Genomic DNA, 11507 nt, shown 5'->3' on the forward strand with positions numbered 1-11507 from the left:
CAACAACATATAGATTCTCCAGGTAATCAACTTGAAATCTAAAATGCAACATCAACTAAATATAACAATTTAGCATAATTAGAATATCTAATACCACACATTAAGACATAGATTCTCTAGGTTATCAACTAGAAATCTAAAAGTGTGTAATCAACTAAATATAGCAATTTAGTATGAATGTACTTAACAACATCAAAATTGCCAATAGCCAAAACCACAAGTCAACAAGGTAAACATGATTGTCAACTTGGAATTGAATGCGTAAACAAATAGTGGAAGACTTGGATATCACGTCTCGAATTTCTGCCGAGAACAAAATGGTTGTTCGGGGCACTAACCCGCAGTGAAAACCACCCTAAGTGCGCACTATCTCAATTAGGGAGAACTCATACTTCCCACACTAAAGCCGAACTTTAGCCGTATCACATGTAACAACAATGTCCCAAGACTCCAAAATAAATCAAATAAGTTTATAACTTATACACATTACTACTACATAGTAACAAGTTAGCAATATAACTCTCAATAGTGCATAATAAGCATTTCATATCCATAATGCTATGAAATCACAAACCAACAATATATTCATATTAGAAACAAACTCTTATGAATATAAATTTAACAACAATGTTTTTCAATGCATATAATACAATCAAGTGAATACATCACAAGTTTAAATCCATGTTCTTAAAATAGAAACAACTTCTAAAACATGATTAGATCCATGGATAAACAAGATAGAATTTAATTACATCAAAATAATTAAACTCTCTAGATTTCAAATCATTTCCAAATGGCCTCATTTTAATATATGATAAAAGACATATCATGGTCATTACATATATTCACACAAAAGCTTAATTAGGCCCATGAAACCACAAAAATAGATTTTAATTAATTCTCTTAATTAAAGCCTCTAGATTTTCAAACTCAACCAAATGCTCTCAAATTAAAGTATGTTAACAATCATACCAAAACTTAATTTAGAAGCATAATACAACTCAATTTTATAAGATAAATATTAATTAAAAAGTGAAATTCTTATTTAATTAATCCAAATTTAATATATGTAAACCAACACATTAAAACAAGATTTTCTAGCATGCCACAATTCAAATCCAAGTTACACATCATCATGAATTTTAAATCTTATACAAAGAAATAAAAATTACTAACTTTCTAGATTTGATACAAGGCATACATATACGTTATATAATCATGGCAAACACACAATACAACACACAAATAATCCTAAAAAATTTCCTACCTCCATTTGAGATGAAATCTCAAATCCCCACCAAAATAAATCGGCTCCGAATCCGACGAAACTCTTAGGTTTTGTCGGGGACAACACCACGAACATGAATCCCAAGGAAGCCCCATCAAAAACACAACTTGACTTGAAACCCAAACTCAAGAAATGGCCAAAACGAGATTCTAATCGGTTGGAATCGAAGGCCTCGCCGAGGGGAACAATAAACATAAAGGCATCACCACTTTTTAGTGAAGGGAGGAAGCTCAAAAGAAGAGAGAGAAGATGGCAGCCATGGCTACCATGAGATCCGGCCAAGAAAGGGGAGAGAGAGAGTGAAATCTGATTTTTTCACTAAAGACCTCATATTTATAGAAAAACTCAAAAAAGTGCCCCGAACGGGCACCGCCAAGTCCAAAAAAGTGAATTTTGAGCAGACGTGCTCAAAAGGAAAAACTATGTTAACAAAAAAGATTCCAAATGAGAAAATATGAACAACGGAAGAAACGGCGTCAGAAATCGAGTCCCGAGCAGAGAGTTATGCCCAAAACAAGTTTGGCACAAACCGGGGCCAGAAACCCTGAAACTGGAAAACATCGTCCAGGAGGAAATTCTAAGAGTCCACGACTTGACGAAATGTGAAAATGAATCCCATATGAGGATCCAGGCTCAAAACAAGGTATTGAGTAATAACTTTCATTAATTGCACAATGGCCCCTCCAAAAAGTGAAAACTGCGAAACTCCCCAGAATGAAAATATCTTCCAAAAGATATTTTCTGAGATACACCTAAAATAAAATATCTTCAAAAGATATTTATGAAAAACATCCCAAGAAAAGAAAAAGTTTCCAAAGAACTTTGCATTTATACCCCTATGGGCACCGGGAGCAACCAGAGTACTTTCTTACGAAAGTAAAGATACGTATCTCATAGAAATCATTGAGAATGAAGATACGTGAAGTCAAAAACCAACTCCGAACTCAAGAAGTGTGGTTACGCAAACAGAGTGACAAACGAGTAAAAGACGAGATAGGGAAAAAGACAAAAAGTGAATAGTATCGAAAAACGAAAAATGTGGAAATGACTCGGTTCTCAAATGAATTTGTCAATCCAAAGAAAAGAGTCTCAGAAATCATTCCAGAGCACTCAAGACGACACTAATCGACAAGAAACCAAACTCAGGAGAGAAAAGACAACGGAAAAAATTTATCGAAAAAATTCGGGTCATTACATGATTGGATGATGTTGTTGTCAAGAGAGTCTCGAGGTTATAAGTAGTGGTCAATTTTAACTGGATAGTGCAGAATTACACGATACAGGCGGTTATGATTATTGAGGTGTTCGGTTGTTCACAAATAAGGTAGTGGATGGTAGGTATTATGTTACCGTGCGGTTCATGTTTTAGAATTTAAAATATGTGAACTAAAGCTGTATTTCGGTTGTGTTTGGGGTGATTTGGGATGACGGTGACCTCGTAGGTTTTGCAAGTAGCCCCATTTGACTTTTCGTCGGGGCTGATGGTGTTCTAAGGAACGATTGACTTTTCGTCGGGGCTGATGATGTTCTAAGGAATGATGAAGATGAAAGGTAATGGTGTCGACGCTAGAGCGTGAAGTTTCTTTGGTTGAGTATGTAGATTGCCTTGGGAAGAGTGATTCGAGTAACCAGTTAAGTATTAACGACTGATTGTTGCTATGGTTGGTTTTGAGGAGATAGTTGGACGTTAAGCACTCTAGTTATAGGATTTCTTGGCATAAATTTGCCGTATAGGGGCTTTTTTTTTTCTTTTTCATGGTAGTACCTTGTTAATCCGGTGAGATGAGAGGTCCGAGTTATCATTTGGGAAAAATGGTGATAGAAGTTTTAAGGCGTGATTATTTTAGTGCGGGTGAGTATGACAGTTTAAGGTGTGATTCAAATGTGGACTAAAGAGTATGGGTTACTTGTCATATGTTGTCGAGTAGGTGATGGGATTATGCATCGGTCGAGGCAATTGTGGACGGTTTAGTCTTTTAGAGCCAATGAGGGCAGTATTGACATATATACACATTTTTATTCTGACGAGTTAATGGGTTACTGTGACTAACGCCACGAGTCTTGTGTGCATGATGTTCGAGGCAGTGTTACCTGGGATGGTAGAGATGAAATAAATGATAAGGTGTCATTTTATGATATAGAGGTTACCATTTGAGGATGATGGTTTTTCGGTAGAACAGGACGCAGTGTCCGGTAGGCAGTGATCGTTCATAGTGTAAAGTGATGTGGGCAGTAATTCTCTTATACGGTAGTCTTGTCGTGGGCGGTGTTCTAGCACTTACCGTGCCGGTGTTGCGTATTAGATTCATTTTGTATAGCATTGGGTATGCGACGTTTCAGTGTTGGGTTTCCTTATGTTTCCCCATAGGCACTGGTTGTGCGAAATGGTTGATTAGTGGCGAGATAGTGTTGTTATGAGTTCGGAATTTCGTACGGGTATCTCGTTTGGTTCATCTCCTTATATGTAAGGGGTTCAGTTTTATCTCGCATGAGAGTGGGTATCCACGGTTGGACGTTTGATGAATAATGTGTGACAAGGTGTTGGGTACGCCTGGATCTAGATTTCCAGTCTCTTAGGAGAGCGGGGTTTAGTACCTTTTTTGTTTGTTCGAGACTTGACAAATACATCGTTGGTCGGGAATCTTGTTCCTCCATTTAGGAGTTGTGCACGCCCACGGACCGGGGGGCTTGTAGCGATTTCCCTCTTGTTAGAGGTTCCTAGGGGTTTAATATGATTGTTTGACTCGTTCCTATAGAGGGAGGTAAAGTATTTGGTTTTAGTGGCACTGTTTCGAGGGTGGTTGTGACCGACAGAGTGTAAGGCATAAGCCGTTGATTTATGATTATATATTTTTATCATATGATGCTAGCAGTGATGACTAGGTGATATGTCGTGAGTGGTAAGTTTAAGGATGATCAGACGATGTGATATGAGTAATGTACTCAAATGTTTTCATTGATGTTGGGTTGAGTAGTGTCTTAAGGACAGGTGTTGGTAATGTTTGAACACTATATAGTTAGAGAAGTGAATGCTGGATTCCTTAGAGGAATGATGATAATGATTGACTCGGGTTTTGAGATTCTAGGCAGGAGATAATCTTACGAGGTGTTTTGACAAGGTAAGAATTGAATCGAATGATGTCATGGAGTTTATCTACCTAGTATGGGTGTTATGAGAGGATCGGAGAGTTTTTAGGTTGGTCGTTGATTGTGAAATGTAGTGTTGCATAATCCTTTGCTCCTTATAAGTTATGTGATTAGGGTTGGACTAGGGTACTTAGAGTAGTATGTATAACGATGTGATAGTATAGCTATTGAGGTTACTTAGAGCAATGGATGAATAGTAAGTGAATCTTAAGGTTGTCTTGTGGTGGTATGAGACTGTGATTGAGGTTTGGACCTGAGGACGAGAACGATTGTGATACCCCCAGATTTCCGGATGCGGGTTGGCCAGGCCCACGCCCGATTACCCGAGGATATCAAACAAATTAGCAATTAACGAACACAGAGTACAATTTTAAAGTAAATAAGAATAAATAAAATTTGCTGAATAGAAAACTAAAATGATAATCCATTGAATGAAATCCCGAAATAAAATTTCATTAATAAACAACCTTTATGATACAACTGATCCTCCATATACAACTCGGGAATCCATCTAGTGGACCCCTATTCAATCCCAACTGTATTCCAAAGAACTGGAAATAAAACTCAATTCTACCATATGAAATACAATCCTATGCCAACGGTGGAGTGAATGACTGTATCTGCTCAGCACGATCCAGCTCTATGACTGGAGCTAACGAACACCTGTAAAAAAAATAATAGAAGGGTGGGTCAGGCCCACGAGCAAGTTCTAATCTAACTGCAATCCACACAGTGATCTGATACGCAGATACAACCTAGATATCTCAACAATAACTAGAGTAATCCATATATGTATATAGTACACACTATAGGACACTCGCTAGTCCAGTAGGTCTGTCTCAGCCTGAATAGAAGGCAACATGCAAATACGCACCGTAAGGTGGGCATGACTACCTAGACCTACCAGGGAACAACAACTATGTCCAGTTATCCATCCCAGACGATATACGCGCCCTAACCATGGTCCTGAGATTCAAGCTCATACCATGGCACGTATATTATATATGTAAAGTCCATACTCCTCCTAATACAAAATATCAGCCATATATATAGGGGTCTGATATATGTATAACAAATCCATCCTGAAACCAAATAGGTCATTCAGTTCTCAATTGATATGACACAAATAGATGATGGACTTAACCATTAGGGTTAATCCATACCTTAATCCAATTTGGGTAGGACTTAGTGTTTTGAACTAATCCATTCCCAATATAGGTAGGTCTTAGTGTTTTGAACTAAGCCATCCCTAATATGACACCGTCCCATACCGGTTCATATACATCCATTTAAGTAGGACTTAACCTTTGTATGGTTAATCCAACTCATTCCAAATTAGGTAGGATTAGTGTTTTAACTAATCCATACCTAGTATGTCACCGTCCCATACCGGTACATACAATCCTCCATATCCATGTAAATTACCACATATATATAATAAGCAAGTAATTTAAATCCAAAACCAAAGCCAAGTAATTGCAGCATCGTTTATACAATATTATAGCAATTTCAGTTCAAAACCCTAATCCAGTTGATTGCAGAATAATATATAAGATTTCACAATTGGCATCCAAACCAAGTAAATTACAACACCTAAATTGAAGTTTAGCAATTTACAGTCCAAACCAATATCCAAACCATTGTAAGAAACTGTTTAAAGTTTCAGCAATCTAAATCCAAACAGTTAACCATATAGTTGCGGGAGATGATTTAATAAATCAACAACTAACATCCAGAGCATGCATAGATCAAATCTAACACACCAATGACCCTATAATATATTTAAACCCATTTTATAAATATATTAAATTCCACTGGAATGCCTAAAAATAAGCTTAAGTATTTAAAACTTCATCCATCCACTAACCGTATACAATTATACATAAGTTTTATACAGTTTGATCCGTTAATTTAGAATTAACCTTAAATCAATTTAGGGTCTTAATAACACCCAAAATTACCTATTTAATCCCCACGTGAAGTCTCATTAAATTTCTAAAATTTAATCAAGCCATTTAGTTCCTTTCTCTGTTAGTAGCATACACCGTTGTATATTTTTACACTGCTTCATCCTTTGTCTTAGAGACTAAAACCATACAACAATAAGTTTAATAACACTTAAAATTAACTACTTAGATTCTCTGTTAAGTCCCTACAGTTCATTAGCATCACTCAAAAGCTCAAACAGTGCTCAAAACACCAAACAGAGCCCTAGAAAACACTTTCTGGACGTAAAACAAATTGGAGCCGGCTCTTGGAATGGAAGAGCCGGCTCTTTCCCTATTGGAGCTGGCTCCAATTCCCTAGGAGCCGGCTCTTACTGAAGGGGAGCCGGCTCTTGACTTTCTAGAGCCGGCTCTCTCCCTCTTGAGAGCCTCCAGTTCATCTCTGCTCCGTTTCCGTCAATCTGCTCCTTCTCCGATCAATTCCTACCCCTCTGTTGGTTTCTTAAACTGATCTTAAGGATCTAATACCCTCCTAATAGCATCCCTAGGGCTAAAAAATAATAATTTAAATCAATTACAAAGCTTAAGTTTGCTACCCAACTTAACATGCTGTTAGTATGAACACTGGAACCATGTGCAAATTAAAACAGAACGGATTGCAACAAGTAATTAAAATAGAATAATAGCATCCCTATGAGTTTTATATACCCCAGTAGCATTCTTATACTTTGTTTACAGTAGTTTAAAATAACTACAAAAATTAAAGTTACAACATGCTTAAAAGGCAGAAAACTGGAACCAGTGTTACATGCTTTGTAACAGATTTGTTTTAAGGCAAACATATCATCAATGAAATATATATATAAACACGTAAGTTCCAATTACTGATTAGTTAAACCCTAGAGATTATCTAGGTGCACAGAACACGGCCCAAAGGGAAAGAGGAAGATAGAACTTGCCTTTCGGTTCCGATTTGAAACCTTTCAACGTCGTCTTCCTCCTAGACTTTCCGGTGACCACTGCAACACTGTCTAGCCTCCTATTACCTCTGCCCTTTCCTTCTCCTAGGTTTGGCCTTGAAACCTCAGTTGAGAACTCACAATTTGCTCTGTTATCTCAAACCTTACTCTGTATCTCTCTGTGTTTTGGAGAACCCTCTACGTGTATATGCTATGTGATATATCGTAAAACCCTAGCTTAACGCATAATGGTGTATTTATAAACTAAATACTAAAACCCTAATCCTTGTCACATTGAGATAGAGCCCTAAACTTAATCCGAGTTGGCCCATAACAAAAACCTACAATTAAATTCCATTTAATAAAACAATAATAAGTCAATTAAATCAAATTATCCAATTAAGTCAATTAATGCAAATAATGTTAAATAATTCAACTAAGGCAATTAAACCAAAATAATAAACGCAAATAAATAATTAACAAATAAAACAATTAATACACACAAATAAACAATTTGCCACATAAGCACTTAATCATAAAATTACTAAATAAAATTTAAAAAAAATGCGCATAAAATAACACTTAAATTCCAATATTATCCCTTTTTAAAGTAGGGGTATTACAACGACGTCGATGTTGAAAATAGATCGATGATGAGAACGGCCTGGCCAACTATTTCTCCTGAATTAGTCTCTCTTTAGCATGATGTCGGGTCAAAGGTCAATGATTGTTTTAACTCGTTAGTGACAGTGATAGCATGGTATTGTGCGTTGTGTCAGTGTGACAATGTGGATTCATGTAGTCGTCTTGGGTGACAAGGTGTGTTAGGTAGGACCAAGTGTCGGGTGAAGATTTATGGTTCGATCAATTGATTATTGAAGATTTTGTTTTAAGGATTTGTATCCTAAGTACTTGATAATATGCTTTGTGATTGAGTGACTCATGTTTATGTAGTCATTGGGAGATTTACCATTTAACCATCTTGGGAGGTGTTAAGGATGATGTTTACTTAGGTGCAGTTGGTAGTCGATAGTGCGGGTATGTGATGGTATAGCTACATATTTGGTAGCATATGTGTGAATTGTCGGGAGTGTGTTGACTTGGATTTAGACTTGATGGGTGGTAGTCGGGATTCCTTGTCTTGGCTTTTGCGTATCCTTTAAATGATAAGTTAATGTTAGATGTCGTTGTGATCCGGTGGTCTAGCAACCATTCCTTTATGGGCTTTGGAGCCTTGTGTTGACGTGTAGAGTGCACCCGATGTTGGTTTTATGCCAGGTATGGTGCCCAGTGGTATACGTGGTAGGATGTTTGTGTGATGAGCACACACATAGGGTGGTGAGCTTTGTGTTTCTAGTGACAATAGTGTGTGATTACCTATTAACATCCGGTGTCAAAGGCAATAAGGTTTGTGAGTTCATGGTCTTGCGAGTTTTGTGAAGTGTTTCTCGGGAAGGTGTATGCTTGTGGGCCTCCTTCTTAAGGAGAGTAAATTTTGAGGCTGAAATCTCTTTAACGAAGGTAGATTGTAATGTCCCAGATTTTTCTAAATTTTTTTGAATTTTTATTTTATTTATTTTTTGTGCCTCATTTTGTGTGTTATGCTGATCTCGAGGGTCATTTTGGTCATTTTCTTGAACCGAGAGTTTTAGAAGTGTATTTTAATTATTTTAAGTCAATTAGAGGTGGCGAGATTGATTTTAAAATTTTTCAAAAGTCAGGATGAATTCTGAACACGGGAACTTCTCCTGGTTTTGCCATTTTTTTAATGAAGGGTATTGTGGACATTACACACACATAGACATATATATGTGTGTGTAAGTATGCATTGGGAGATATTTTGTTGGACATAGAAGGGATTGCATGGAAAGAATAAAGGCGTGTTGGTAACTTTACCAAAAGAGTGAACCAATCTTTAATTGATAAGTGGTTCAAGAAGAGCCACATTTAGACTTAGAAGACAAGCCAACCCCTCATTTCTTCTTCATTTTCGGATTCCCTCTCTCTCTCTAACCTTTTTTCCTTCTCTCACTATATTTATACACATATATGTCATATATATTTCAAGCTTGGATTTGAAGAGGTTAAGGGGTGATTTTGATGATGCCATAGAAGGGAAAGTTGATGAGCTTGAAAAGAGCCTTCATTTGGGACCAAAATTGTAAGGGTTAGGAAAAATTCATGATTTAGGGATAGCCTTAGGGCTTATTTGGCTTGGCTAAAGGCATATTTGGCTAGCACACATGAGGTAAGGATTTCTAATGCTTTGAGCTTTGCCTTTTGTTGAGTATTCATACTATAAGCTTCTATCAACTTCATTCTTGAATGCTAAGGTATAAATTGACATGATGGTAATATGTTAAAGTGTGGAAGCATGCTAGTATGTGGACAAAAACGTGTTTAATTTCATGCCAAGTATGTGTATTATAAGTCTTTGATACAAAGTTGCTTATACTAATAATTCTAGCATGATTTGCAATGATATGAAATTCTATGATGAGTATGCTTGTGATTGGTTACAACTAAATGCCATGTCGTGTTTGATTTAAACATGAAAATGATATGCTTATGATCACATTACTGGAAATATCATGAATGGGTTTGAACACTAGAAAAATGTTACATTTATACCATAGTTGCATAGGTATGAGGTTGAGGTCAAGTTGATGGAATTGAGTTACATGCATACTATGGTTGGGAAATTTGATTAAGAAAGGGTTTGGATGGATTTTTTTTTTTATAAGGGAACCAGTTTTCGTGAGTCCAATACTAACTTAACCTAAAGTGAGCGCGATCCGGTGTAAGACGTGAAAAAGTTGTTATTATGTCCCAAAAAGGTTATTAGAATTGGAACCGGGGATAATAATCAATTTCGCCTCAGTAAAGTCGGCTAGCAATTTTCAAATGTGATTTTAGGATTGGTAGAAACCAAGTTTAGGGTCGGTAGAGGCCAAGTTAGGGTTAATTGAGATCAAAGTTGGGAAATATGGGGCATTACATTACATTCTATGCATACTTATGTTGAAATGCTTAAATATTATTGTTGAGATTATTTTGTGAATTAAATGTTATGAAAATCGTAAAGTATGATCCCAGTTTTCCTTTATACCGTATGTGCGATGTGTGGCTCAAAGGAGTCTAGAGTTAGCGCCTAGGCATCTTCTACTGAGCCTCCCTGCTCACCCCTTCCATTAACATTTTTCAAGTTATGACGGAGTCATGGTTGATGATAGACCCTCATGAGCATAGTTAGGGTTGACGGAAGCTTACTTTCAGTATTTTTGTATCAAATGCATAATTGATGTAAATTCTTGTAAAACATTGTAAATTCAACAGTAAGGGTCTAAGTTTGTAACTTGTGGTCAATTGGACCACTTTTAATGTATATTGAAGTGTAAGGAATCAATGTTATGAATCTGAATATTAAGAAAGCATATTTGATTCTATAAATGTTAAATTGATGTTTAAGGTCGATGTATAGATTTCAGTCATCCATTTGCTCATGTGTATAGCTATATTGCGGGATGACTTTTAAACCATAAATATGCACCCAAGTGCCTAAGCAACTTGCTTGACCCGTACCATAGTTTTGTGAGGGAATTTGGCCATTTTTCAGGCCAATGCTTGATCAGAGGGCCTTGGTCAAGATTAACTTTTACATGGTGGCCAATGCTCGAAAATAAGGGGTCTATGCTCGAACACTGGGTCTAGAGCTTGAGCACAAACTTTTGTGCTCGAGCATTGGGGTATTTTTGGTGGGATCCTGAGAGTAGCTCTCGGGACTTTTCATTGTAGGTCCCAGAGCTTGAGCAATGGTTGTGCTCGAGCACAAAGTGGTATCACGCTATACTTATGTTAGTCCCAAACTTCAAATTCTTATAACTTCTTCATTTTAAACTCGAATAGGGTTGTTCTTGAGTCTAAATTGCACGTTCTTAAACCATCTTTCTAATGGTATCAGTCCCGTCCCATAAATTTGACATAAAATGACCATTTTACCCTTGTCAGCCCTAAGGACCTAGACTGAGCTAGAAGTCGAAGTCATTATTCTTTCATCATCTAGTTTGGCTAAAAATAATTGGTATGCCATCATTATGACTCCTAACATATAGTAAGGTGCATAATGACCATTTTGCCCTTAATGCCCTCACTCATCATCTCTTTTAA

This window comes from Cornus florida, unplaced genomic scaffold (genome assembly GCF_030987335.1).
Source record: "Cornus florida cultivar Cherokee Brave unplaced genomic scaffold, ASM3098733v1 CherokeeBrave_3.0.0_Hap2_Chr11, whole genome shotgun sequence".
Classification (NCBI taxonomy): Eukaryota; Viridiplantae; Streptophyta; class Magnoliopsida; order Cornales; family Cornaceae; genus Cornus; species Cornus florida.